This window comes from Lissotriton vulgaris, chromosome 1_1, assembly GCF_964263255.1.
Source record: "Lissotriton vulgaris chromosome 1_1, aLisVul1.2, whole genome shotgun sequence".
NCBI lineage: Eukaryota > Metazoa > Chordata > Amphibia > Caudata > Salamandridae > Lissotriton > Lissotriton vulgaris.
The window spans coordinates 183,345,835-183,373,330 of record NC_141685.1 but is presented as its reverse complement, the minus strand read 5'-3'; the positions used below and the strand labels follow the sequence as shown (position 1 = coordinate 183,373,330).

The 27,496-nt window shown below is 46.1% G+C and overlaps 1 long non-coding RNA gene across 2 annotated transcripts in view; it reads right to left on the bottom strand.

Moving 5' to 3' along the window:
• The window catches only part of LOC147738095 (uncharacterized), a 66,320-nt gene that overhangs the window by 17,823 nt on the left and 21,001 nt on the right, over nucleotides 1-27,496 (bottom strand). For both annotated transcript variants that reach the window (XR_015307455.1, XR_015307456.1), the window contains exon 3: nucleotides 22,613-22,791. This is a non-coding gene — a long non-coding RNA (uncharacterized LOC147738095). The remainder of the gene's footprint in view (nucleotides 1-22,612; nucleotides 22,792-27,496) is intronic.

Here is a 27,496-nt window from a genome sequence, read left to right as displayed (position 1 = left end):
AATCGGAAGATTGGCAATCACTATCAGACATGAAGAGGGAATGGGTTAAAAATCACCTTACATGATTTTTATATAATGCTGGAGCCTGGGCGACAGCCCATTTTCTGGCATATGCGTATTTTTTATGTATTAGAACATGATTTGAGAAGGCTGGCATAATGATCTCTTCGCCATGTGGGCACTCCCTGACAAATTCAGGTGGCCAGTCTTTTTCAGCTAGAAGAATGTCATAACCCTTAGAGAGCTTCTCCCAAAAGAGTGCTTTTATTTTCCTCGTTATGTCCCCCTCAATCCGGAGCGTTATTTCATATAACTTATGGGGTACACTAACCCAAGTGTCAGCAGTTTCAACTTGAATGTATCCATTCAAGTCCACTGTCTCCAGATGAACCTTCAGGATTTTGCGAGCTATGGTGACTGCTGCTGCGCTGTCTAGCATTGTCTGAGCCCACTCCCCGTTCTTGAGTTGTGTCCTCAAGATCCTCGGCATGTCTGCTTTTTAGACCTGCTACCTTCTTTTTGGTGAATTGAGTTTTATTTTTCTGAACGTGTTGATCGTCTTTGGACTTCACGCGTTCTTCCTTGTGTTCTGACCGTCCTCTTCTTTCTTTCCGATTTCTGTGAGGAAGTCTGAAAGGTACGAGAGGAACGTGTATCAGTATCTTGATATCCATCAGGTTTTCTCAAATTATCCCTATTCCTGAGGTTATACCTCTTTTCAGAGGGCTCCTTTTGAGGAGAACTACCTCTAGACTGTGAACGCTTCTCTTTAAGAAGTGTCTGTTTAGTGTTTTCCCACTTCTTTTTAGGAGTAGTGAGATTATTTTTAATAAAGACTTTTTCAGGATTTTCAGTCAGTTCAGGTTTTCCTGGTTTACCACCCAAACTGTCTCTGCCTAACTCTTCATATGAATTTTTAAATGATTCATATGGTTGCTCAGTAATATAACGTTCTTTTAGTTTTTGGCAGATTGCCAAGGATGCTGCTTCACCTTTAAATTTAGCTAATAATATAGCCGAGACCTGTGTGAAATCTTTTAGTAATTTCATACCAAGATTTAAGGCAGGTTCTGGTCCGTATTCATTTTGAATCTGTTTCAGGACGTCTGGTATCACTGCCATAGACGGAACGCCATGTGTTTTTGTGTAGATTGCAGCAAAGACTGTACCCCAAGTGTCCCAGTCCTCCAGGTATGGTGCGATCCCCGTTGGTAAACAGATTGTTAGAATCCTGTGTTTCTCATGAGGTGTACTATTGGGAAATAATGCCTCAATTTGAGTAATTCTTTGAGCTAATTCTGAAATCAAAGCCTACACTCCCAGTAGAGAGCTTCGCTCTTCCTCCCAGTCTCTTCTTTCTGTACTTCGATTTAGGAAGATCAAATCGGGGGGCATGAAGTTTCTGTCCTCGCCCCTACCTTTTGGAACACCCTTCCTTTCACCATTAGGTCTGCTGTCTCTTGCTCCGAGTTCCACAGGGCGCTCAAGACTTTTCTTTTCTTACAAGCCTTCTCGCCCTAGCATCTGCACTTCTGCCCTCTAGGGTCTGCATCCCCAGCGCCAAGAAACCGCCTGGTAGCCGTGCGCTTAACAAGTATTTTAACTTCAACTTCAACTTTAACCATAATGGAATTTGTTCCCTTTTTGTGGGTATTTTACCAATGACTGATTGTATAGTCTGTGGTGTAATTTTGTTTGTGTTCCCCTGGTGTGGGATGTGCTGTGGAATCCTTATAGCAGGTTGGACTGTTAAAGTCTGCATGACATATTGAACCAATTGTCTATATATTTTGATTAACTGTTTTAGCTGAACTAATAGTTCTGGACCTGTCATTTCTTCAATGTCAGGATGTGGTGTATAGCTGGATGCACAGGGGCAGCGAGGGGAACAGAAGGGAAAACCGGGCAGAGACACGGGGCAGCGAGGGGTACAGAAGGAAAGACCGGGCAGAGAGAGCACGTGGACAGCGAGGGGGGCAGCGAGGGGTACAGAAGGAAAGACCGGGCAGAGAGAGCACGTGGACAGCGAGGGGAACAGAGGGAAGAAAAAGGGGCACAGACCACGTACAGGCAGCAGGGGAAGACAGACAACAGCAGTCACAGACACAACAATGAAAATACAGGCAATACAATAAAAGCAATAAAGCATTGAAAGGCACATGTGTATAGGTTAATGTTACTTGGCAGGCAAGTAAAAATAGATCCAGCCAGTAGTAGGATTTTCGTGCTGCTGTCTGATTGCTCACTTTCCACTTCTTGGGTTAATTATGTGTGCTGTCAAGCTGTCATATTCAGACATATCAAGCTCTTATTCTGTGTAACCCTTGCAGTTTGTTGTTGGCAAGGGACGGGGCAGTGGGCATCCTAACAGGAGAGGGTCATGTCAGGTGCCACGCGGGGCCTCTCTGAAATATGCCTTAACTGCACTGCTCGTCCCTTGGTGGTAAAATGTTGTTCTGCTGTCTGTGACTAAAGATTATGTCTAACGGGGTTTATGGTAATTGGCATAGCATTGTTCCATGATCTCACTGAAACAATAAGCCTCCAGTGCAGATACCTTCCTGCCATCTCTTGCACCTCCATGATGAACTCCTAATATAGACCTTGAATTTGCTCTGTACACTGGACTTATCACTTTGTGAACTATCTTGTTAGAATTTTCACAATATTCGTTGCTCCTTGGGGCATGTCTTTATTATAAATAGGGCTCCCGGTTTTATGGTATTTATTTTTTTGCCATTTCCGTCTGTATTTATCTGTATTTATTTTTGGGGCATTTTTTCTGTATTTATCCACATTTATTTTTGCCACACGCAAAAAACGACGCTACAACTAGTATTTTTCCACATTTATTTAAATTGAAAACACAGCAGAAATAAAATGCCTTTCTACACTTGAAGTTGAAGGCATTGAGTAAACTTAGTGCTGCACTACTTCTATAATATACAAGAAATGCATTGTGTGTCCCTCTCTTGCTCTGGATTAAAGTAAGTCCAGGGCCCCAAAAATGTGTTTTGGGTGACAACACCTTCACAGACAAGGTTCTGCAAGTACTGCAGGGGTGAGGGGGAACCAGGTCGGGACCTTAGTTCAACAGGTGAAGTGTACTCTTAGGCAGATGTGACACGTTTCCCATGGACTTGAAAGTAAAGGGGAGCTGATGAGGCGCCATTAGTGCTTGAGCCTTTGAACGTCTATATGAAAATAGGTGGATGGAAGATAAAAGCAGTGCTTTGTGAGGCTCTGTGTTTGCAATGCATTGAGCCCACTTGTTAGGCCCAATGTTTGCTGGCCAGATCAAAAGTGCTGTTGGGTCCTATACCACTGGACGGGGGCTGCTCAGTCGCGAGAGATTAAGCTATTGGCATTGTAACTGACAATGCCTTTCATTTATCTTTTTTAAAAACAACACATAAATAAAAGGCATTTCAAATGCTTGTTTCACTTGTATCTCTTCCAGTACCTTTTCTGTCAGTATGTTGACGTACTTCAGACACTTTCTCTTAACTCTCCTTGGGTGAGTATATATACAGACTGGAAGCATACATTTGGCCAACATCCTAACAGGAGTGCATTTCTGGACATGTTATAATTATACATTTTTAATGAACAGGTTCTCTTGCCACAGAAGGAATTGTCAGAGAATTTGCAACAAGGGCCTTTATGTTGAAATAAGTTTAGGAAAGATGATGGAATGTGCTTTGTACTAAAATCTGTACAAACAGCGTGTGACTTCATTTCTCTCAAGCCTCCCTTTGATGATCTGTCAGTAGCCTGTAAACATTGTTAACCCTGCAAAAACATGTTTCTTCTGAAAGTATTGGGTTTGTCCAATATGTTTAAAATATTGTCACTATTTTCTTGAGTTGGTTCTGAGAAGTCCACTTCCAAAAGATTTGAAGCAGTCGGGAAGCCTCCATTGCTTGGTATGTCAGAGGACACTGCCCAATACCCCCCCCCTCCTCCAGTTCCGGTCAAGACGCGCCTTTGGTGGGACCCTATGGGCAGTGAAGCGCCATAGGAGAAAGAAAAAACTAATGAAACTTCTGCTGTATCCTACCCACCAGTCGCAGGCTCCCTCGTGACGTGACTGACTCTGCACCAGCCCTACCGCATGGCTATAGTTCTCAGGCCTTTCCGGCCCCGGAGGTGAGCGCCCTGGACAGCAAGGTGTGCCCGTCCTGTGTCCAGCAGCCGGAGGGGCGCTAGGACCAGGGAGGCCTCCCTCCCGCTCTGTTCTGCAGGACTGAGCAGGAGGAGAGGGATGGAGCTTAAACAGGCGGCTCAGCTGTGGCTGTGAGAGCCGGCCGGAGAGAAGCGAGGGCGGGGGCGGAGCAGCCATCAGCTGCCTACAGAGCCCGGTGAACAGACACACATACAGCCAGGACAGTGCATCCATCACCGAGCGGCCCCCTCCCTGCCACACGCCAGGATCGCTCTCCCCATCACAAAGGAGGCTGCCTTCTCTCACACACCAGGACCCCCCCTTCACCATCACCCAGGAGGCTGCCTGCTCTCACACACCAGGACCCCCCTTCACCATCACCCAGGATATGTGTGGTGGTGAGAACCCCCAGAGAATGAATACATTGGTGTCACGTTACAGCTGTGATAGGCCCCAGGAGTTAAAATTTTATTGGTGCCAGCTCGCACTTCACACTTCTCTTTGGAACTCCGCGGGATGCAAACGCCCATCCCCACCCTCGGCACAGGCTGAGGACAGCCCATTGTCAATCTGACTGCAGACGATTATCACATTTAGAATGACAATGCCTTTACTCACTTGGCAATAGTAGATTGTAGCAGAGGAGCTTAACGTGCGCCCAAGGTGTGCTTCCTCACTGCTGATTAGCACATGCCAGAAGGTGACCTTATCCATGAAGTTTTACTCGTATTTTTCTGTTTCTAAATATAAATGCAGACAATGGAAAAATAGTTTTCCGTCTGTATTTATGTGTATAAATCCGTAAAAACGGAAAACCGGGAGCCCTAATTATAAAATGCTTCATAATTGTATAATATTTTAGACCTTCTTAAACTGTGAATAGGTAAAAATGCTAATAATTCACAATCATTCAACCTGTTGCTGTAAGGAAGGGTCAACACTCCAAGGCTCTGGAATCAGAATGTAGAGGTGCTGCTATGGCTGAGAGCAGGAGACTTGTACCACTAAATAATACACTGCTGTATGCATACATGTCCATGCCAATAGACCCAATTCAGGGTGTCTCCCTCTTGAAATTTCCTCTGCTTCAAAAGGCTTTTTTAAAAAGAAATTTTAATTCTACAAATTGTTTGGGTGTCCCCGGCTTCCAGTAGTGATTCAGTGGGGGTCCTCAGGAGTCAAAAGTTTGGGAACCACTGGTGTAGACCATGTTGCTGCCTTGCATATGTCCTCTAGTGGTATATTTCCTAAGAAAGCCATAGAGGCTCCTATTTTGCGAGTGGAGTTCGCTCTAGGAGGAACTGTTAGTGTACGTTTAGCCTTTATATAGCATATTTTTATACACTTTACAATCCACCATGCAATCTCGCCTTTAGAGATGGGGTTGCCTTTGTGCGGAGGAGAGAAAGCGACAAACAGTTGTTTCATTTTTTGAAATGATTTAGTCCTCTCGATATAGTAGAGTAGAGCTCTTTTAACATCTAGGCTGTGTAAAGCCCTTTCTGCTACCGAGTCTGGGTTTTGGAAAAACACAGGTAGCTCGACAGACTGATTGAGGTGAAAAGGAGTGACAACTTTTGGGAGAAATTTTGGATTAGACCTAAGAACCACTTTGTTAGGATGTATTTGAAAAAATGGTTCTTGTATAGTGAAAGCTTGTATTTCACTTACTCCTCTGAGAGAGGTGATAGCAACAAGGAAAGCAGTTTTCCAAGTTAGGAATTGCAGCTCGCATCTATTTAGGGGCTCAAAAGGGGGTCCCATAAGTCTGGTAAGGACAACATTTAGGTTCCACACAGGAGAAGGAGGCAACCTGGGTGGGATTATCCTTTTAAAGCCTTCCATGAATGCTTTAATCGCGGGAACTCTGAAGAGAGACAGATGTTGCCTGTTCTGTAAATAAGCTGCAATTGCTGCAAGGTGCAGGCGTATGGAAGAATATGTCAAATTAGACCTTTGTAGATGTAGAAGGTAACAAATAATATTCTGGATGGAAGCATCCAGGGTGTCAATTTGATTATTTGTGCAATAAATTGCGAATCTTTTCCATTTAGCAGCGTAACACGCTCTGGTAGTGGGTTTCCTGGCTTCTTTAATAATGTCCATACAGTCTGGTGGTAGATTTAAATAACCAAACTCTAAGACTTCAGGAGCCAGATCGCTAGATTCAGTTAGTGCGGGTATGGGTGTCTGATTTCACCATGGTTCTGTGTTAACAGAGATGGAGTGAGCCGCAACTTTTGGTGTGGAACTAGAGAGTTCCAGCGGCGTGGTGAACAACGGTTGGCGTGCCCACGTGGGAGCTACAAGGATTAGTTTGAGAGACTGTTGTTTGAGCTTGCGCACCACTAATGAAATTAGTGGGAGAGGCGGAAAAGCGTACGCAAATCTGCCTGACCAGTTCATCCATATCGCATTGCCTTCGGACAGTGGGTGTGGAAACCTGGCGGCGAAGGCTGGGCATTTTGCATTTTCTTGGGTGGCAAACAGGTCTATGTGTGGATGACCCAACTGTTGGAAGAATGGCTGAAGAACTTGTGGATGCAATTCCCATTCGTGAATCTGTTATGACTGCCAACTCATCAGATCTGCTATCTGATTGTGAACTCCTGGAAGGTGTTCCGCTAACAGATGTATGTTTTGAGGAATAACCCATCTTCAAATGTCTTGTGCAAGCTGGGACAGTTTCAGAGAGTGTGTCCCCCCTGTTTTTGAATATAGTACATGGCTGTCATATTGTTCGTCCGGATAAGGACAGCCTTGCTTTGCACGTGAAGTTGGAAGGACTTGAGTGCTAGGAATATTGCTAGCAGCTCGAGATGGTTGATATGGAGTAGCCGCTGTTGAGCGGTCCATTGACCCTGAGTGGTATGATGTAGGAGATGGGCTCCCCATCCTATGAGGGATGCGTCTGTTGTGAGCACTACTTGTGTAACTGGCTCTAGGAATGGCCGCCCCTTTGTCAGGTTTTTGGTGTTCCACCACTGCAGAGAGCGATGTGTGCGGCTGTCCAACAACACCAGGTCTGCTAGATGACAGTGAACTTGGTTCCACTGTTGTGCTAGACACTCTTGTAACGGACGCATTTGCAATCTTGCGTGTGGAACTATGAAGATGCAAGATGCCATCATGCCTATGAGTTTCATGAACACTCTGGCTGGGAGAGACTGTTGGTGTTGAAAAACAGCAACTAAGTTTTGAATGCTCTGTATCCTGGCTGGACTGGGATAAGCTAGAGCTGTAGGCGTGTCTATTGTAGCCCCTAGATTCTGATGTACGTGCGAAGGCTCTAGGTGCGACTTGGTGTAGTTTATTGTAAACCCTAAGTTGTGCAACGTTTGGATCGTCTGATGTGTGTGTGTAACACACTGACTGGCCGATTTGGCTTTTATGAGCCAATCGTCTAGATAAGGGAAGACATGGATCTGTTGTCTTCGCAGAGGTGCTGCTACGACTGCTAGGCACTTCGTGAATACTCTTGGTGCCGTCGTCACCCCAAATGGAAGGACTGTGAACTGATAGTGTTGTCCTTCCAGTACAAACCTTAGATATTTCCTGTGAGCAGTATGTATAGGGATGTGAAAGTAGGCGTCTTTCAGATCTAGTGTAGCAAGGAAGTCTCCCTGTTGCAGCAGTGGAAGCACTTGTTGCAGAGTGATCATATGAAAATGATCTGATTGTATGTAATGGTCGAGGGGCCTGAGGTCTAGAATCGGTCTCAGGGTCCCGTCTTTCTTGGGAATTAGAAAGTGCAGCGAGTAAACCCCCGCCCCTTGTTCCTGTAAAGGAACTAACTGAATCGCACCCTTCTGTAGAAGGGACAGGACCGCTTGCTGAAGCAGAGCTAGATGATCTGTAGACATTGGACGCTGTCTAGGAGGTATGTGTGGAGGGGTTGCTGTAAGTTCTAGGCAGTAGCCATGTTGGATAATCTGTCTTACCCACTTGTCTGTTGTAATGGAGTTCCAGACAGGCAGGAACTGTGTTAGTCTGCCCCCTACAGGAGTGGAATGCTGCGGCGGGAGCGTAGGGAAGTCATTGCTTAGGGGCGGAAGAGGCTCGAGTGTTGTTATTACCTCTACCTCTGCCTTTGGTATTATTGCCTCTGTATCCTCCTCTATAGTAACTCTTGTTGGAAGAGGTTTGTGTCTTGAAAGGCGTGTTAATGTCCGTTCCAATTTGTTTGGAGCCGCCTCTGTAAAAGGAGTGACGAAAGGAACCTCGAGCAGGGGTAGACTGTTAAGCCCCCATAGACTTGGCAGTGTCTGTGTCTTTTTTCATTTTTTCAAGGGTAGTGTCTACCTCTGGGCTGAATATTTGGTTTTGATTAAAAGGCTGGTTCAAAATGGTGGTTTGTACTTCTTGTTTGAACCCTGAGATGCGTAGCCAAGCATGTCTCCTAATAACAACACTGGTATTAATAGCCCTAGATGCTGTATCTGCGGCATCTAGTGCGCATTTGATGGAAGCGTTAGATATTAACTTGCCTTCCTGTATGAGGTCAGTAGCTTGATTTTTGTACTGATCTATGAGGTGCTCAAGCAATTTCTCCAATTGGTCGTAGTGAGCCTGATCATAATGAGAGAGGAGGGCTTGCGTATTAGCTATGCGCCATATATTGGAAGCCTGCGCAGCTATTCTCTTGCCTGACGCATCAATAATTTTGGATTCTTTGGCAGGCAGGGGGGCTTCACCAGAAGTCTGAGAATTGGCCCTTTTACGTGCGTTGGACTAAGGAGTCTAGTGGTAGGTGTCCTTTAATATAGACTGGGTCTGAGGGTGCAGGTCTATATTTCTGTTCAATCCTGGGGTATAAAATTCTGGTACGCACAGGATCTTTAAAGACCTCAGTAGCATGTTTAACCACTCCTTTGATCATGGGAAGAATTTGAGCGGATCTCTGAGACTGCTCAAAAGTAGTTAAGAGAAAATCTTCCTCAATGGTTTCACAATGCATGGAGACGCCATGGTATGTAGCAGCTCTGTTTATCAGCTGTCCAAAACCAATAGTATCCTCAGGAGGAGAAGGTTTAGATGGGTATGAGGGTGTCTCAGGGACATCAGGTTAATTTGCAGGGTATGGAAAGTCCCACCCAGACGCAGGTTTTGTGTATGGAAATTCCACGTGCCCTCGCCTACAGGGTATGCAGTGTCTCCTTCCCCGTCCCCTCCACCCAAATCATATTCATCATCATTCTGTGGAGAATGTGGTGACAATGGAGACTGTATAGGAGAGGTTTGAAGTGAAATATAGGGAGGAGCGGGAGAAGGAGGAGAGACAGGAAAGGAAAAGTGCATTGGAGAGGTTGCACAGTCCTCCTTTTTGGCAGGAACCACAGGTGTAGGTGGTGTAGCTGCAGGTCTCTTCTTAAGGGGTGTGGCACCAACATGACCGGTTTTCGGGTCGATAAAGATCTTTTTCTGTTGAGGATCTGGTTGAAAAGGGTCCTCTTGAGGCACAACCTTCTTGGGCGTTGATTTTTTTGGAGCCGGCGTAGGTTGTCTAGTGTCCTTAGCCTTGGAAGGTATTAGAGCGTTCTGTGGCTTAGGTTTCGGCGCTGAAGGCGTTGTTTTTGGCTTGGAAGGCATGTTCGAGGGCTTGGATGCCTCAGAATCAGGTTGTGTGTCTTTTGGCACCGTGTGCGGCTTCGGAGCAGGTACGTCTTTTGGTTTCGGTATCGGGACCGAAACAGGTTTCGGTTTCGGCACTTCTTTCGGTGTCGGAGCCGAAGGGTGTTTTGGCTTCGGTGCCGACGGAGTCTTGCTCGGTGACGAGGCACCAGAAGGCGGAGGAAATTTTTTCGGAGCCGACGGAAGACTCTTGGTCGGTGTCGAGGGACCGGAAGGCGTGGAAGATTTCTTCGGAGTCGAGTCTGAAGGCGGGACTTTTGAAGTAGATGATTGGTCTCGACTGGGCCCAGCGGGCGGAGTGCTGACCTTTGCCTTCTGTTTGGGCGTATGTGTGGCCGGGGCAGTAGTACTCACGCGCTGACCCGATGGAATGGAGTCGTCAGAGTCATCTGCCTCGGAGACAATCAGGAGATCCGGTGAGTCTTCTTTGGGAACGAGTAGAACCTCGTCGTCGAAGATGTCTTCCGGTGCTGGAGCTGTCCTCCTCATCTCGTGTCGACGGGCACTCCGGTCTAGGGTGGTTTTCTTCGAGCGGAAGGAATCACAGGCTGTGCAAGTCGACTCGTTGTGGTCCGGCGACAGGCAGAGGTTACAAACCTTGTGGTGGTCGCTATGTGGGAACTTTGCTTGACATTTAGGGCATTTTCGGAATGGTCCTTTCCACATGGTGCAGGCCGCATGGCGTCGATAGGCCCAAGGGCCCACTTGGATGACCGGAATGGAAAGTTCGTTGTCAAAAGGTGCCGCAGTCTATGTCGAAGGCAAGTAGTATATGTTTTATGAAGGTCTGCGCGTCGAAGTTGCAGAAAAACAGTTTCTGGCCGGAGCGGAGAAACTTTCATCCAAACCCAGTGGCGGAAAAAAAACAATCTGAGGATGTAGCTGATGCCCATGCGCAGTATTGCCCAAGGGAGGAGTCACCTATCGGGACTAACAAAGACTTCTTCCAAGAAGACAACAACCTGCAATCATCCGAGCCCAACACCAGGTGGCGATCTAATGCACAGTGTACTATCATATACCTCGAACCATGAGTTTCTGGTAAACTATCAAGCACCCTATCCGAATCAGCCGCTCTTCACACCCAGGAATTATTCAGTCTTTGGAGGGTGAATTGCACGTGGTATAAGAGGAACACTACATGACTCAAAGCTCAATTCTCAGGGATGTACTGAAATGCCTGCTTCATGGCACACTTAGACAGCTCTTCACCTCCTCCTCCTCAAATTGTTGACCAGCTATCAGGGCAAATGAGCCTGTAGCAAAGCATTGCTGGCTTGGTTCCACACCGAACCAGGCAAGGTGGTCAACTCCATACTCCTCCAAGTCAGCAAGCACTCTGGTCGAGCCAGTCCTAACCGCATATGAATGTTCCCCATCACAACTATTTTAATGGTACTAAGTTATGTTTCTGCTAAATGTAGGAGTCAAAAAGTGAAAGATTTTACTAGGAAATGCTGAAAGAGAAATCATGACGTTTTTCAATATTTCGGAGTCTGCCACAGTACACAGGAGCATTATTTCTCTACAGCAGCAAATAATATATGTGCCCTGTAGAAAGCACGTTTGAATGAAACATGGAATGCATTGCAGCCAAAGATCTATGCAACATCATAGCAGAGTGCAAGATAACTTGTGTTATTATTCCAGCAGAACAAAATGCCATTCCTAATGTGTACGTCATTTTAAAGACGGTGCCACGAAATGTATGTCAGTGTTGTTCTTCTGCCAGTAGGGGTATCTCTGTTATAGTCATAATCTAGTGAATAGTCCCGCCCATGTGCGTGGACCCCGGAGCAATCAAAAATAATCTCTTAAATCATCAAAAATGCAGACCTGCACCGACACTTAAGAGAGAATTTAAAGACAGATAATGCAGCCTATATCCACAGGCTACACTGTCCAGTACTTCAACTAGAAATTCCACCAAAAACCCACAAACAGCACAGCCTGTCCAGTTTTTTCCACAGAGAAAAACTTTCCTTTACCAGCAAAAGCCTCTGGAATGATAGAGAGGAAGGAGTGGACAGACAAGCCCCATAACATTATGTGGCTCAGAACAGGATACTGTGCCTTTAAGAGAACTTTCCAGAAACCTCTCAGTATCCCAGAATGCACAGCAGGTCACTTTTACTTTCAGTTCTTTTTGAAGGCGTAACACCCCAGACCTGTAGCATTCCTTACATGAATATCTTTCTCCACCGGGGAGGAGGGCGGGCGCTTATGACTATAACAGAGATACCCCTACTACAGAACTGGAGTTACAGGACAGAAACTACTCCTTCTGTAGTAGGGGATCTCTGTGTATAGTCATAATCTAGTGAATAGAATGGCAAGCCCATCCCCACACCAAAGCAGCGGTGGAGAGAAGAGAAATAACACCACTACTGTGCGAACAGCTTTCGCAGCGAAGCCTGCCCAACCTGAGCGTCTGTCCTGGCATCAGTGTCCAGACAGTAATACTTAGCAAAGCTATGAACCGACTTCCAAGTGGCCGCCTTGCAGATTTCTGCAATTGGAACATTACGTAGCAAAGCAGTTGTGGCAGCTTTGCCCCTGGTGGAATGAGCCTTAGGTTTACCCCCTAAGGTCTTATTAGCCTTCTGGTAACACAATTGTATACAGGACACAATCCACCTCAAGATGGACTGTTTTGAGGTAGCAAGACCAGTCCTGATGGATCCATAATTGACAAACAATTGGTCTGACCTACGAATATCTTTGGTCTTATCCAGATAAACTTTCAATACCCTCCTAACATCCAGGGAATGCAGAGACTTTTCCGCTGGAGATGAAGGATTCTGAAAAAACGTAGGTAAAGTTAAGGTCTAGTTAACATGGAAATCAGAGATAACCATTGGAAGAAATTTAGGGTGAGTTCGCAAAACAACCTTAGCAGCATGAAATACAGTATAAGGTTCTTGGCAACAGAACGCCTGAATTTCACCGATGTGATGGCCACGAGGAACGCCGCCTTCCAGGACAGGTGCTGCAACAAAGCCTTATGAATAGGTTCAAAAGGCTCCTTCATCAATCTGGACAGCACCACATTCAGGGGGGAACACTTTCTTCAAGCCTTCCAAAAAATCCTTGATCACAGGGATCTGGAAGAAGGACGTCTGTGAAGGGCATTTCCTGTAGGCAGTCAGCGCAGCGAGATGAACCTTAATGGAATGAAAATTAAGGCCAGACTGCGCCAAATGCAGAAGATACGGAAGGATGTATTCTTCCTTACATGTCGTTAGATCATAGTTTTTGGACTTGCATCAGATGCAGAATCTCTTCCACTTGTAAGCATATGAAGTCCTAGTGGAAGGTCGCTTAGCCTCCTTCAGTATGTCCATACAATCTTCTGGTAGATTCAAATGGCCATATTGCACTATCTTAGGAGCCATGCCGCCAACCTCAAACACGAGAGGTTGGGGTGCACCATCTGCCCCCCGAACTTCGCGATAAGGTCCAGCCGGCACGGCAGCCTAATGTGAGGAAGGAGAGACCGGTGAAGCAGGTCCGTGAACCACCACTGCCTGGGCAATTCCGGGGCAATCAGGATCATCCGCGCCCTGGACTGGGACAGCTTGATGAGCACTGCCGAAATCAGGGGAATGGGTGGAAAAGCGTACAGAAAGCTGTTCGACCAGTTGATCCACAGCGCATTCCCCAGTGTCCCCTGCTGGTAGTACCTGGAGGCGAAGTCTCGGCATTTGCTGTTTTCGGCGTTGGCGAACAGATCTACGTCTGCAAAGACTTCTCCTAGTACTTCGTCGTTTACGACCCATTCGTGGTTTTCCTGAATCAGTCTGCTCAGTGCGTCCACCTGAACATTCTGCACACCTGGCAGATGGGTAGCCGTTATCGTCAGTCCTCTGGCTAGAAGCCAGCGCCAGATCGCCTGCGCCTCCTGCGACAGAGTGCGTGATCTCGAGCCCCACTGCTTGTTGAGGTAATACATCGTGGTCGTATTGTCCGTCTGTACAAGCAGAGAGTTGGTCTAGAAGGACGGGTGAAAGGCCTTCAGTGCCAAGTGTACAGATCTGAGTTCCAGGAAATTGACGTGATACGTGGACTCCATCGGGGACCACGTTCCTTGTATCTGTAAATCTCCGGTATGCGCCACCCAGCCGTGGAGAGACGCTTCCGTCACGATCGTCTGTGTAGGAATGTCCTTGTGGAAGGGAACCCCTCTGAGGAGTTTCTCCGCTGAACACCACCACTTCAGAGACTGAAGAGCATGCAGAGACAGTCGTATCTTGTCGTCCCAAGACCCTCTCCTCTGATCCCACTGATCCTCCAAGCACTCCTGCAATGGTCTCATGTGCAGCCGTGCGTGTGGCGTGAGGAAGATACAAGAGGCCATCGACCCCAGTAGAGAAGACACCGTCCTCACTGTTGTAGATGGAGCGGTCATAAGAGCCTGAGCCTTCCGAAGGAGTGATAATCGTCTCTCCTCCGAAGGAGACACGCTTACTGATAGCGTATTGATGGAGGCTCCCAAGTACTGTGTGCACTGGACCGGAATCGGGACAGACTTGGACATGTTGATGTGCAACCCCAGCTTGTTCAAGAGAACGCAGCCTTCTGGAAGTGCTCTTGAGCTTCCGAGAAGGAGGAGGCCTTGATCAACCAGTCGTCCAGGTACGGGTAGACCAATACCTGGTTCTTCCTCAGGTGTGCCGCTACCACTGCCATGCACTTCGAGAATGTTCTGGGCGCAGACTTCAGCCCGAATGGAAGTACATCGCCTGGTTCCAATCTGGTTCCACGGTAGTCACTGGCTAGTGACTTTGAACATTGTCCCCTCAGCTTCACCACTTCAGATCCACCCTTGGATCCACCGGAACTCTTCACATCGAGCCGCCTGCAGCATCTTCAGCTCCAAGCACCATCAACCTGCGTGACGAAACCCGACACTACTTCGCACCTGTGCACCCGCTTCCTGTGGGTGAGGTAACTCAACAACGCCGGTGTTCCTACACTGGTACACACCTCTAGTGCTTGTGTCTAAAGTTTCATCCTTATAGGTCACTCAGAAGGTTCCTAAAACACTAACTTTGTAACTTTTACGCACCATAGACAATGCATTGGTGAACGCGTGCACTTTAAGCACTGCACCCGAGTCCCGGGGGCCTATCCCGACTTAGTCACTGCTAGTCCTGATCAGCTCCAGCGATTCCCAAGGCCCTAGGCCTACTTCCTTTTCGATTGGTATCTCTTATACCACTTTCTTAATATATGGTTTGAGTGGCCACCCGCCCTCATCCATATTGTACAACTTTTGTGTATTTAAACTGTGTTTTGTTTTAACGCTTGTGCTTCTGTGCTCATAAAGTATTGGGGACATTTGTAGTTAATAAATATATATATATATTTTCAATATATATCTGTGTGGTGTCCTTTCATTTGGTATTCAAGGGGATTGTGTATGGTAAAATAGCTTGCTTCACATGCCTTTCAGAGTTTAGCCTAAGACTGCTTTGTCCACGTTACCACTAGGATAACTGGTCTATAAGGTTGACTTACAACCGATCATCATAAGGGTTGCTTGGCATGGTACAAGGTGATCACTAGAACTAGTGAGCATCATATACCAGGCCAACTTCTCACAAACTTCAGTACAGATCTCACAGTATGCCACTAATGTTGTTAATCGTACTCCGAAGCACTTTACCATTAGGGTAACCTTTATTATAACAACTCAAGAAAGACGCAGCTTGGCTGTTCTGATTGATTCTGGGGCTACCGGCAATTTTTTTAATTTGGAATTAGCCAGTACATTAGGAATAACTCGAGCTGCAAAATCTGAACCAGAATCAGTCAGAGCTGTAGACGGCTCAGCTTTAGCCTCTGGATCAATTAAGTTTCATATCAAACCTTTGACCATAGTTGGAGAAAATGGGCACACTGAAGAAACTGTTTTGATCAAATTGATACACCCACTTTTGGTGTCATACTGGGAGTACTTGGTTAGAACTACATAATCCGAAAATAGATTGGATTAGAAGAACTGTCACTTTAGACTCCTCCTATTGCAGAAATCATTGTTATTCGGAAACTCAAGATCCCATAACTCCATTATTTTGTTCTGCCTTACAACAAGATTCTCCACAGTTACCCAGCGAATATCAAGACTATGCTGATGTCTTTGATCCTGTCTGAGCAACTATAAGGGTAGACTTGATCCCTGGTGCAGTCTTACCCTGTAGTAAGATATACGCCTTAACTGAGCCTGAAAACCAATATTTGAGAACATACTTAAACAAACTGTTAGAGATTGATTTTATTAGACACTCTACGTCACCAGTCTCTTCGCCACTTTTCTTTGGAGCTAAAAAATCGGGCGATCTGAGGGGGTGCATAGGTTACTGTGCAGGTAACAAGGCAACAATTAAAAATCGTTATCCATTACCTCTTAGCTCAGTCTTGCTAAATCAAATCAAAGGATCAAGTATTTATACTAAATTGGGTTTACGTAGTGCGTATCACCTTGTTCGTATTAAGGAGGGAGACGAATGGAAGACCACCTTTCGCACGAAATATGGTCTATTCGAATATACAGTAATGCCATTCGGACTCTGTAACGCCCCGGCAGCATTTCAGTATTTCATCAATGAAGTCCTAAATGATTTACTTGATATCTGTGTCATCGTATATATTGATGACATACTGGCCTTCTCCAAGACTGACGAAGAGCATACTACACATGTTCGCTCAGTTCTACAAAGATTAAGAGACAATTCTTTGTATGTAGAACTTGAAAAGTGTGTATTTAACACAAATAAGGTCAAATTTTTAGGTTATTGGCTTTCTCTCGAAGGAATAATCATGGACCCAAAAAAGGTTGAACCAATTTTAAACTGGCCCACTCCCTCTTCTGTAAAAGACACGCAGCGAGTACTAGGTTTTGCCAATTCTGATAGGAGCTTCATATCTAAATTTTCTGAGATAGTGACACCTATCACTCAATTACTATTATTCGAAAGGGTGAGAAATTTCAATGGAACCCAGACGCTGAAAAAGCTTTTTTTAAATTGAAGCAAGCTTTTACATCAGTACCTTTTTTGATTCACCCAGACCCTGATAAATTTTCTGAGATAGTGACACCTATCCCTCAATTACTATTATTCGAAAGGGTGAGAAATTTCAATGGAACCCAGACGCTGAAAAAGCTTTTTTAAATTGAAGCAAGCTTTTACATCAGTACCTTTTTTGATTCACCCAGACCCTGATAAATCATTCTTTGTTGAGGCTGACGCTTCCCAAACTGCATTGGGAGGCGTGTTAATGCAAAACGATGCTGCAACTGGACATTTACACCCAATTGCCTTCTACTTGCGCAAACTGTTACCAGCTGAACAGAATTATACCATTGCAGAACGCAAGTTGTTGCCAATTAAGCAGTCTTTCTTGAATAGACACCATTTATTGGGTGCAAAGCATACAATTACCATATTTTCAGACCATAAAAATCTCCAGTTTTTCACCACAGTTAAGGCACTCACTCCCAGACAGATGCGCTGGTTACTTTTTTTGGGGAATTCGCTTTTATCATAACATACTGCCCTGGACAAAAGCAACTCCTGTCTGACACTTTGTCTAGATTAGTTTGTGAAAAGGATGTTAGCGAAACAAAGAATTCATAAAGTATAATTCCTTCTGAAAAAATAGTGGCAGTCACACAAGCGGACACCTTTTTAGACCAAGTTAAATTGAGTGTTCAGACGTTAAATGAACAGCAATGACTAGCTCAGAAACAAAACTCCATATTTGAGGGTTACTTCTTCCACAAGGATAAACTGTTTATCCCTCAAGAAAACTTGCGACAACAGATATTATAATGGACTCATGATGTTAGTACAGCAGGACATCCAGGGGTCGACAAAACTTTAGAGTTATGTCAGCGGCATTTCTGGTGGAAAAACACCAGACAGGACGTCCAACAATATATAAAAGCCTGCCCAGTGTGCGCACGACAAAAGTCCTCCCATTCACCCACTAAAGGTCTTCTACAACCATTGCCCATACCTCTGCTTCCCTGGCATACTATCAGTTTGGACTTCATCACAGATTTGCCTAAATCCCATAACTTCACTGCAATTTTAGTAGTTGTGGATCTTTTGTCTAAAATGGGGCACTTTATTCCATTACAAAAACTACCAACAGCTACAGAATTTAGTGAAGTGTTCTGAAACCATATCGTAAAACTACATGGCCTTCCCAGTAAAATAATTTCTGACAGGGGCCCTCAATTCGTTTCAAAATTCTGGAGTCAGTTGGGCAAACATTTAGGAATTGAAATAGCATTATCCTCCGCTTTTCACCCAGAGACTGACGGCCAGACAGAAAAAGTTAATCAATACCTTGAACAAAGTCTACGGTGCCTAACCTCCATTATATCGGCTCATTGGGATGAGGTCCTACCATTGGCAGAGTTTTCATACAACAATAGCTATCATGCAGCTTTAGGCTGTTCCCCTTTTTTTTTATAACTGGCTTACATCCACGATCTATTCCTGCCATCCTTCCAGATTTATGCCTGCTGTGACCGAAACATTAACAGAATTGCGGGAATTTCAAGAACAGGCCAAGCGTAGTTTAGCCAAAAATAAACTAAAAGGTCAAATTATCAGTCGATAAACACAAAACACCAGCACCACCCTATAAAGTAGGGGATCTCGTCCGGTTATCAACCAGAAATATCCAGATTGAAAGCCCCAAGAAACTAAAACCCTTGTTCATTGGCCCCTTTCCCATAAATAACATTTTGAATCCAGTTTCAATGAGATTAACTTTGCCCTCGGAATATGCCATCCACCCAGTTTTTCATGTATCTTTGCTCAAACCACATGATCCGTTGAAGTGACTGAGGTATTGGTGCTTTTTTGGCTCGGTTATGACCGTTGACCACCACCATCTCAGTATATGCTGCTGTCAATCGAACATGTATGGTGTTTTGTCCATTCCCGACCTTTATTTCACCTAGTTGGCAGGGCTTGCCTATAGACTTTGACAGCTTTATGTCCCCTTATATGCTGTTTTTTGCTCTTTTTCGGGCCTAAAGGCCTATGCTCGAGCGATGCCATGTTCTTTTCTGACACCATCCTGCTAAGCCTCTTTAGGTGAAGGGCAATGTTTTAGTTTATCGGAGAAATGTGCTCTCTTCGCGCTGGAGCCATAACAAACGCTTGGCCAGCTGCTGTTGTGTGCCAGGTACAGGAATTTCATGAGAACAGTAGGCGGGTTCTTCTAGAAGCTTCGAGAGAGAGCTACATTCTATATTAGTGAAAGCGGGTCCAAGTGAGGGTGAGATGATTGTCTGGTGGTTTTGGCGGTCTGGTGAAGCATCACGGTGCAGACGTGCAGTCGTGTTTGTGGAACAGAGAGTCCTGACCCAACCGAAGAGGGAAAGAGAGACAGACCAGTCTTCAGATTGCAGATGTCTAATAATATGGTGAGGTCTTCCATGTATGACTAATTTTATCTAATTATTCCTTTATTTTCAGGTTCTATATGTGTGTATGTATATTAATAAGTCATTTCTTTCTATGTCCTTTCATCATTGTGTAATAAAAGACCCCAATTTGCATTCATTCCATTTGTTTGTTGTCACTAAGAGGGAGTGTGGGTTCTTCTTAACCAGGTGCTGTTGCATAGAAGGATGTGTGATTCCCTTCTTACAGGTAACTGATGATGGGAAGGTGCGCTGCTCATGATTAGGGATGACTACATGGGAGAATATATAATTTGTCCTTATTCTCTGTGGAGGAAGGTCGGGCCCCTTTTTTACGAAGTGCTTACAGAGGGATGTGCTAGTTCCCCTCTAATGAGTAATTGTAGATTCGGAAGGGAAATCGGCTCCTAAGCAGGAATACCTAAATTGCTGGTAGACCAACCCAACGTAGCGTAAGAGGTACGTACGGATTTTCACCGGGAGGTGTTGGTGATTCGCACCAGGGTGCGTTGCTCGCGTAAGTGCGCGTTGAACGTCGGAAGAAGTTGCTGACTTGATTTGATATTTCATTCATCGGAAGACGTTGCTGATATGATATTGATTCGTCGGAAGACGTTGCTGATTTGATATTGATTCACACCAGGGTGCGTTGCTCGCGTAAGTGCGCGTTGATTGTCGAAGACGTTGCTCACCTGATTTGATATTTGATTCTGATTCGTCGGAGGACGTTGCTATACATACCCTCTGAGCTATGATCTATAGTATCTTTAGTTATTTATGTTATTCCTTTCTCAGATAGGTAGTCTGAATGTGGTGTTTTCTTGTTAGGCATTCTGGGAAGGGACTGTGATGAGTAATTACTTTATAGCTAACTAGCTGAAACACCAGAAAAGTAGGAAAATATCAGTCATTACATCATTCCTCACGAAAAGACAACCCTCCTCCACCTGTTGTAGTTGGAGACAATATTGCATATGAAGAAAATCGCATTATAGATGCAAAACGTATACATGGTAGATTACAGTATTTAATTGACTGGAAGGGTTATGACGCGTCAGAAAGATCCTGGAAACAGAAACACATGTACATACTCCAAGATTGGTCAGATCTTTCCATGCCTTGCGTCGGGAAAAACCCTGTCACATACGAAGACCTTTGGGGGGGGCAGGAGGCATTTCCTGCATGTGTAAACGGTCTTGGCATGTACACGTGAAATACTTTTTTTTTTTTTTTTGGAAGACCTTTATTGAAGTCAAGTAATCAGTACACAGCTTCGACGCCTACAACCTGAGGAAGCAGGCCGGCAGCTGTAGTATGTAGTTTCATCATACCTCATAACCATATGATAGAAGTAATAAGTTAACACAGCATGCTGCCTACAACCCATCTGGGCCGGCCGCGATATAAAGCTTATAAAGCTGTAAAAGGAGGTGTAATTCCACAGGCAACTAACCAGGTAATGTCAATTCTTAAACACTTGAGGTCTCATTTTCTCTTTTTTGTTGAACTCCAAACTTTACTATAACGAACTACGAGAACCAAGGCTGTCAGTCCCCTTTCCCTGTATGATCTCCAGTCGAGGGATGTGGTGAATAGGATCTTTTAGCGCAGAGTAAGGTGTGATGCTTCCTCCAGCACGGGTCTAGGTGTGCTAGAGGTGTGCGTACTCTGTGTCTTAAGGGACCGACGTGAATGTCCCGTGGGGGGGGGGGGGGGGGTGGGGGGGTGGGAGGGGGGGTGTGTGTGTGTAACCTGTGCCCGTTTCTGTGTACTGGTGAGATAGTCCATTGTGAAATGCCATGTTGTGCGCAAAGCTCCGGGGGGGGGGGGGGAGAGAGGGGCGTAGAGCGCTGATGCAGAGAGGGTCAGATGCCCGTCTTACGGTCAGTCAGGGAGAAGGTGGAGTGCGCTATTATAAATTTGCATGAAGGCGCCTGGGACCGCAGGTGGAGTTGTATTGGTATCAATATCTCCTACCCCGTAGTGCACCTAGAGGGTGGGGAGGGGAGGAACAGCAGCATCAGTCGGCAGTGTAGAGGACGCACCTAGAAGCTCGGAGGGTTGCACAGCTTGTCCTGCATCTTCCTGATCATCAAGTCCAGCTTCAGCATTAGTTTGGGCCCGAAGCAGATAGGCGGAGAGTGGGCCCCATAGGTCTTTGGGGCGCAATTTATGGGGCAGTACGTCAGCGTAATTATGGAGTTGATCCTGCCAAGTTGACATAGTAGTCAGCCACAATTTGAATTTGGGGGCACGACAACGGCCCCATCTACATGCCACATGGCGTTTCGCAAGCAGGAAACCCAGTGCGAAGAATTTCCGGTGATTTTTATTCGCCGGGATGGAGTGGCCTAGTAGGGCAATTTTGGGACACATTTCGACCTCCGTCCCTATCATTGCAGACATGGCCTCGAACACCCGCGCCCAGTATAGGGCCACAGCTGGGCACGACCATGCCAAGTGAATAAAGTCTGCCCCTGTCCGTTTGCATCTGAGGCATCGATCATTGTCACTCAGTCCGAAGCGGCACAGCTTGGCGGGGGTGTAATAGAGGCGGTGCAAAAACTTATAGTGGACCAGTCGGAGGCGGGCATTTCCTGTCACTGAAGTCGTGTGTGAGCAGCTGTCTTCCCATTGTTCGTCTGAGAGAGGGGAATCTAGGTCTGCATCCCAATCACGTCTCGCTCGTAGATCTGGGGGTGTGGAGGTCGCATACACGTGTTTGTAGAGCAAGGAGACTACGTGTTTCGGGGTGTCATTTTGAAGCAGTGCATGCAAGGGCGCTAAGACTTCCGGCTCGTCCGGAAACCCGGGTGTAACGGTTTTGATATTCTGTCGTAATCGCGTGTAAAGAAACGTGTCCATAACAGAGGGTGCGTGCTCCCCAAAAAATTGGTCCGCTGTACGAAACTGTCCCTGTACGTACAAATCTCCCCATGTATGAAGGGCTAGTTTGGAGAGCAGTTTGCGTCCTATTTCTTTGCGTGTGATACTTAATCTAGGGTCATACGCTAGGGTCATGCGTGGGGAATACAAAAGGGCCACACCCATACGCTCCGCAATCCTAAGCCAGGCACGTACTATGCAATCCACCGTGGAGGGGTCTCGGTCAGTCATACTGGCTTCCGTGTAAAGATAGCCCGAGTTCCTCTATATATCTCAAAGGGGGCCGAACGGGACCCGTTCAGTAGGACCGAAGCGTGTGGTTTAGTGTACAATAGCTTGATCCAATCTAGAAAGCTAAATGGAGTTCCCATCCGTTCTAGCAACGACAGTAGGTATGTACACGTGAAATACTTGGGAAAGATCTAAGGCCCAAATCACCTTCACATGCACATGTGAGAAAACCGGAGACCCTAAACACTCACCTGACTCCGGACCTTGGTGGCAGATCATCCGAAGCTCTTTAGCGCTCCACCCTGCTTCCTTCCCTGTCTTCACTCAGTGTCTTCGGCTGTGTTCTTGCTCCCCGGAGCACATTTCAGACGTTCCTTCCTGTTTCTGAATTTCCGGCTCCAAATCCTCTCCCGGCACGGTTTCCGATTTCCTGCAAAAGAGAAAAGAAAAGAGAATCAACAAAGGGTTGCCAAGCAACACCTCGCTCAGAATGGTAAAGCGTTAGCATGCTTGAACACATACCAGTAAGAATTTAAACTTTATGAAAACTGTGGCAGACCTCTTGACCTTATATAAATCAAGAGAACGTTTTGAAACTCTTCCTGAAACAATCCAAGGACTTTAAGGACATTGAGTAAGTGAAGAATGTTAAAGTAAAACGGACATTTGTGTAAATACCTTGAGTCTGATTAGAAGACTGAAAGGAAACAGAGAGCTCGATTGTTGTTATTTATATATATTTAATGTGAAATTACGGAGCAAATATTGTAAAGGAAATCAGTAACTCTTGAGATAATTTGAGCAATCACAGATTATTAGTGCACCTGTAGTGTTTTTTTAGGGAAACATCACTTACAACGCAACTTTTACCACGCAGTGCCTTTACGACGCAACTTTTACAACGCAAACCGTTACAACGCATTGCGCTGGGGGCGCTCTAGGATAGGGAATAGGTTTAATTTACTGTCCAACACCTACCCTACTATCCACGGGGACTGGAGTTGCAATAGTAAATTAAACTATTCACTATCCAGCGCCCCAAAGCACTATGCGTTGTAATGGTATGCGTTGTAAAAACCGTGTTGTAAAAGCATGCGATGTAAAAGCATGCGTTGTAGTGTCATACATCCTTTTTTTTGTTTATTCTTTCTTTTAGTTTCAAGAATCCTTTTGACAAAAGGTCAAGGGTAATTCAGGTATACCCAATTAAGAGTTCCAAAGCCGATGTTTGACCTAAAGAAGTGATTTAGGGTGTTCAGATTAATCGGGTACATTTATCAGATTATACACAAGCTGAAAACTGAAGCCCAGTAACACTTTGCCTTTCTCGAGAGACATTCTACATGACTGAATTGTCAAGTCGGTCTACAAGAATCCAGTGTGTCTTCTCTTTTCTCTTGTCCCTATTCCCCCCTCCCCCGGGGTTCGATCAGGGCGGCAAGTGAATCCTATCCTTGCCTCTCTGGTGGAGTTCAGAGGGAGTTGGGTAACAGCAGCATCAAGGAAGTAACAAACTGGAGTACAGGTGGGTGAATTGAATGAATGAATGAAAGCAGTCTTATATCGCGCGTACTTAGCCCGTGGGCATCAAGGCGCCTAACAGAAACAATTCCCAAGATATATGTGCCAGGAGCCAGCTTATGGATATGCCTCTGAGAAAAGCCATGTTTTAATACCCTCCTAAAGGGTGTTCCACAACCTAGGGGCAACAACCGAAAAGGCCCTTCTACCCCACCTGACCTTTCGAACCCGAGGAACAATCAGGAGGTTCTTACTGGTGGAGCGTAGGTTTCTACAGGGAGTGTAGGAGGCTAAGAGAGATCGAATATCTTCAGAGCCTTCTCCAAATAGAGCCCCATGGACCAGGCATAGGATCATAAAGGAGATCCTGGCTTGAATCGGAAGCCAGTGCAGACTCTTCCTGGCTAGAGCAGCAGATGAACGGCTGGGGACATCAAGAATAAATCTAGCTGCCGCGTTTTGAACAGACTGCAGTCGTTGTATCAGGCCTAGGTTAATACCCGAGTAGAGTGCATTACAGTAGTGTAGCCAGGAGGTAACCAAGGCCACTACAGTCTGTTTACGGGCTTTCGGGGAAAGGTAATGTGTGATTTTCTTCAAAGTCCTAATGACACCCCAGCAGGTCGATATCGTTCGGTTTACCTGCTGGTCCATGGCAAGAGATGAATCAATCATTACACCCAGATTCCGGGCGGATTTGGTGGGCCGTGGGCACTCTCCAAGGGATGGGGGCCACCAGTCATTAGACCAGGCATCCTGGTCTCCCCCGAAGATCAAAACCTCGGTTTTCTCCCCGTGCAACTTCAGTGAGTTACAGATCATCCACCGTGCAACTGCCTCCATGCAGTTCCTGAAGCTAAGGACGGAGGTACTCACCGAGTGAGAGAGAGAGACCAGGATTTGGGTGTCATCGGCGTATGACACCACCTCCATTCCAAAAGATCGTACCAACCTGGCGAATGGGGTCACATATATGTTGAAAAGGGTAGGGCTTAAAGCCGACCCTTGAGGTACCCCACAACACACAGGTTTGGGAGGGGACACAAACTCTCCTAGCTTGACCATCTGCTCTGGCTGATTGAGAAAGGAAGACAGCAGACTGAGTGCAGAGGCCTCTACCCCTATCTCCCTAAGAAGCGATGTTAGAATTGAGGGAGATAGGGTATCGAAAGCTGCTGTCAGATCTAATAGGACCAATAAAGTCGTCTGACCTTGATCAACCTTTGTGCGAATATTGTTTACGACCACAGTAAGGGCCGACTCAGTACTGTGGTGCTTCCGAAACCCATGCTGCGATGGATCCAGGAGGATGGCAGAATCAAGGAAGGCAGTTAGATGTAAGTTGAGATGAGTTTCCAACATTTTTGCTGGAGCCGGCAGCAGTGATATTGGACGGAAATTCTTTAAAATCTCCGGATCCAATGATGGCTTTTTCAGCAGAGGCTTCACCACTGCCCTTTTCCAGGATACTAAAAAAATGCCCTCCTTTATGGCAAGGTTCATCACTCAAGATGGAGAGGTAAAAGAACATCCCTTCAATCCTTCAGAGTTCTAAGGGGGCAGGGGTCCAGTGGAGAGCCAGATTTGGTTCTGTTAAGGAGCAAGTCCAATTGCTGGAGAGTAAGGAGAGGGAAGTTGGACAGAGTACTAGAAGAGTTCATTGTCCGACAGTCCGAAGGAGATGGATTCGGTCTGGGGAAAGGGATCCTGTAGGTCCCTTTGGGATTCCAAAGCGGCGTAGATATCCGCTACTTTAGTGTGAAAAAACAGCATGATCTTGTCGCACAGTTCTTGAGACCCAGTAACAGGGTCGGGAGTATGTAGAGTACACAGGGAATCCACGATGTTAAACAATTCTCTTGATGAAGTGAGGGAGGTTGTAAGGCTGGAAAAATAGGCCTGCTTTTCCTCAATTATCGTCCTCTTATACTTTCCCAACAAGATGTTGTGCTTTTCCCTTTCTCTGGAGTCCCAACCAGTTCGCCAGAGCCTCTCCTGCTTTCTACAGTCCTGTCTGAGAAGCCTACGGGTCTCAGAGAACCAAGGGGCCGAGGGTCGTTTCCTAGCAGAATAGCCATAGGAGACAGGGGCTAGGAGGTCTACGGCTCTAGTGATGGCATTAGAAAGGTCTAATGCGGCATCATGGACCTCCGCTAAAGGGGTTACCCTGATGTTGGATATAAGGGGGGGCAGGGTGTCTTTAGTGATGTTCCTGTAGTTCCGCTTAGGTTCCCTTCTCCTGGGTGGACATGTCCTTGTGGAAACAGAGGAAGATTTTAATTCAAAAGGGACAGCCAGATGATCTGACCATACCAGAGGGATGGGGGGACCTGTTTTTAATCGCCGATCATTAGAAAAGACCCCATCCAGTGTATGCCCTGCTTGATGAGTGGGTCTGTCCACTAATTGCAAAAAACCATATGCTGCTAAGGAGTCCACGAGGCATCCGGTATCACCGGGACCTGCATCCTCCAAATGGAAATTAAAATCACCTAAGATCGTCAAGTTAGACCTACCAAAGTAAGGCTCTAGAATACTAAGTAACTTGAGACAAAAACCCGATCTAGGGCCCGGAGGCCTATAAATCAGGAGGCCTGAAAAGGAGGCCGATGAAGAGGAATTTAGGGAATAGAATAAAGCCTGGAAGGGATCCGAGAGGGAGGAAAGGGTTTCAGTACGGCAGGAGGCCGAGATTTTATACAAGATACCCAGGCCTCCACCTCTACGACCAACTCTATCCATTCTGGCTAGAGCATAGCCTTCTGGAACAGCGTTAGCCAATTCAGGACCAGAAGAGGCGGTGGCCCATGTTTCTGTAATAAAAACCCATGAGGGCTTCCTGGCTGCAACAAAATCATTAAAGGCTATGTTGTTTTTTATCAATGATCTAGCATTGATAAGAAAGCCCACTTCCGTAGTAGTATTGATAGTCCCCAAAACCTTAGGTGATCGTGTATCAGACTTAACAAAGGGTAAAGGCTCCATGAAGCCAGTATGACAGCCACAATGAGCTGACCCTCGAAGGGCCTCAGGAGTAAACTTATAGTGGCAGGGGAGGTTAGGGGGTTTCAAAGCAATCAGATCCTGCCAGGAGTAGATACCACTTACTTGAGAACATCCCGGCAACGCCACCATTTCATGACACCATGGGCCCCAGGGACCACCACCTCGAAGGGGCTTTGTACTCGTTGGGAGGGGGGGCCGCGCAGCCCCCATTCTAGAGCCCTTGATGGCCTGGGGACTATCACCCCCTAGGGCCAGCTGCAATGTCTCCCGCCATGCCATAGCAAACTCTGCTTTGCTTCTTGGAAGCGAGAGCAGGAAACCTGCTCTCGCTTCCAAGAAGCTAAGCAGAATTGCTTTTGGGCAAGGGGAGCTGCATGTTAGCAGCTTCCCTTGCCCAAAAGCAATTATGGAGACAATGGAGATTATGGAGACAAGCTACCGGGGACCGGTTTCTGGCATTTCAGCCGTCTTCGGCCCGGCTTGCTTGAATCCTGATGGAGCAGTGAGAAAGGGACTCATGTCTGAGTATACCCTGCCACACCTAGAGTGGCCAAAAACGATTCAGAAAAGGGGGTGGTGATGAACAGAGTATCTGAATTAAGCAGACC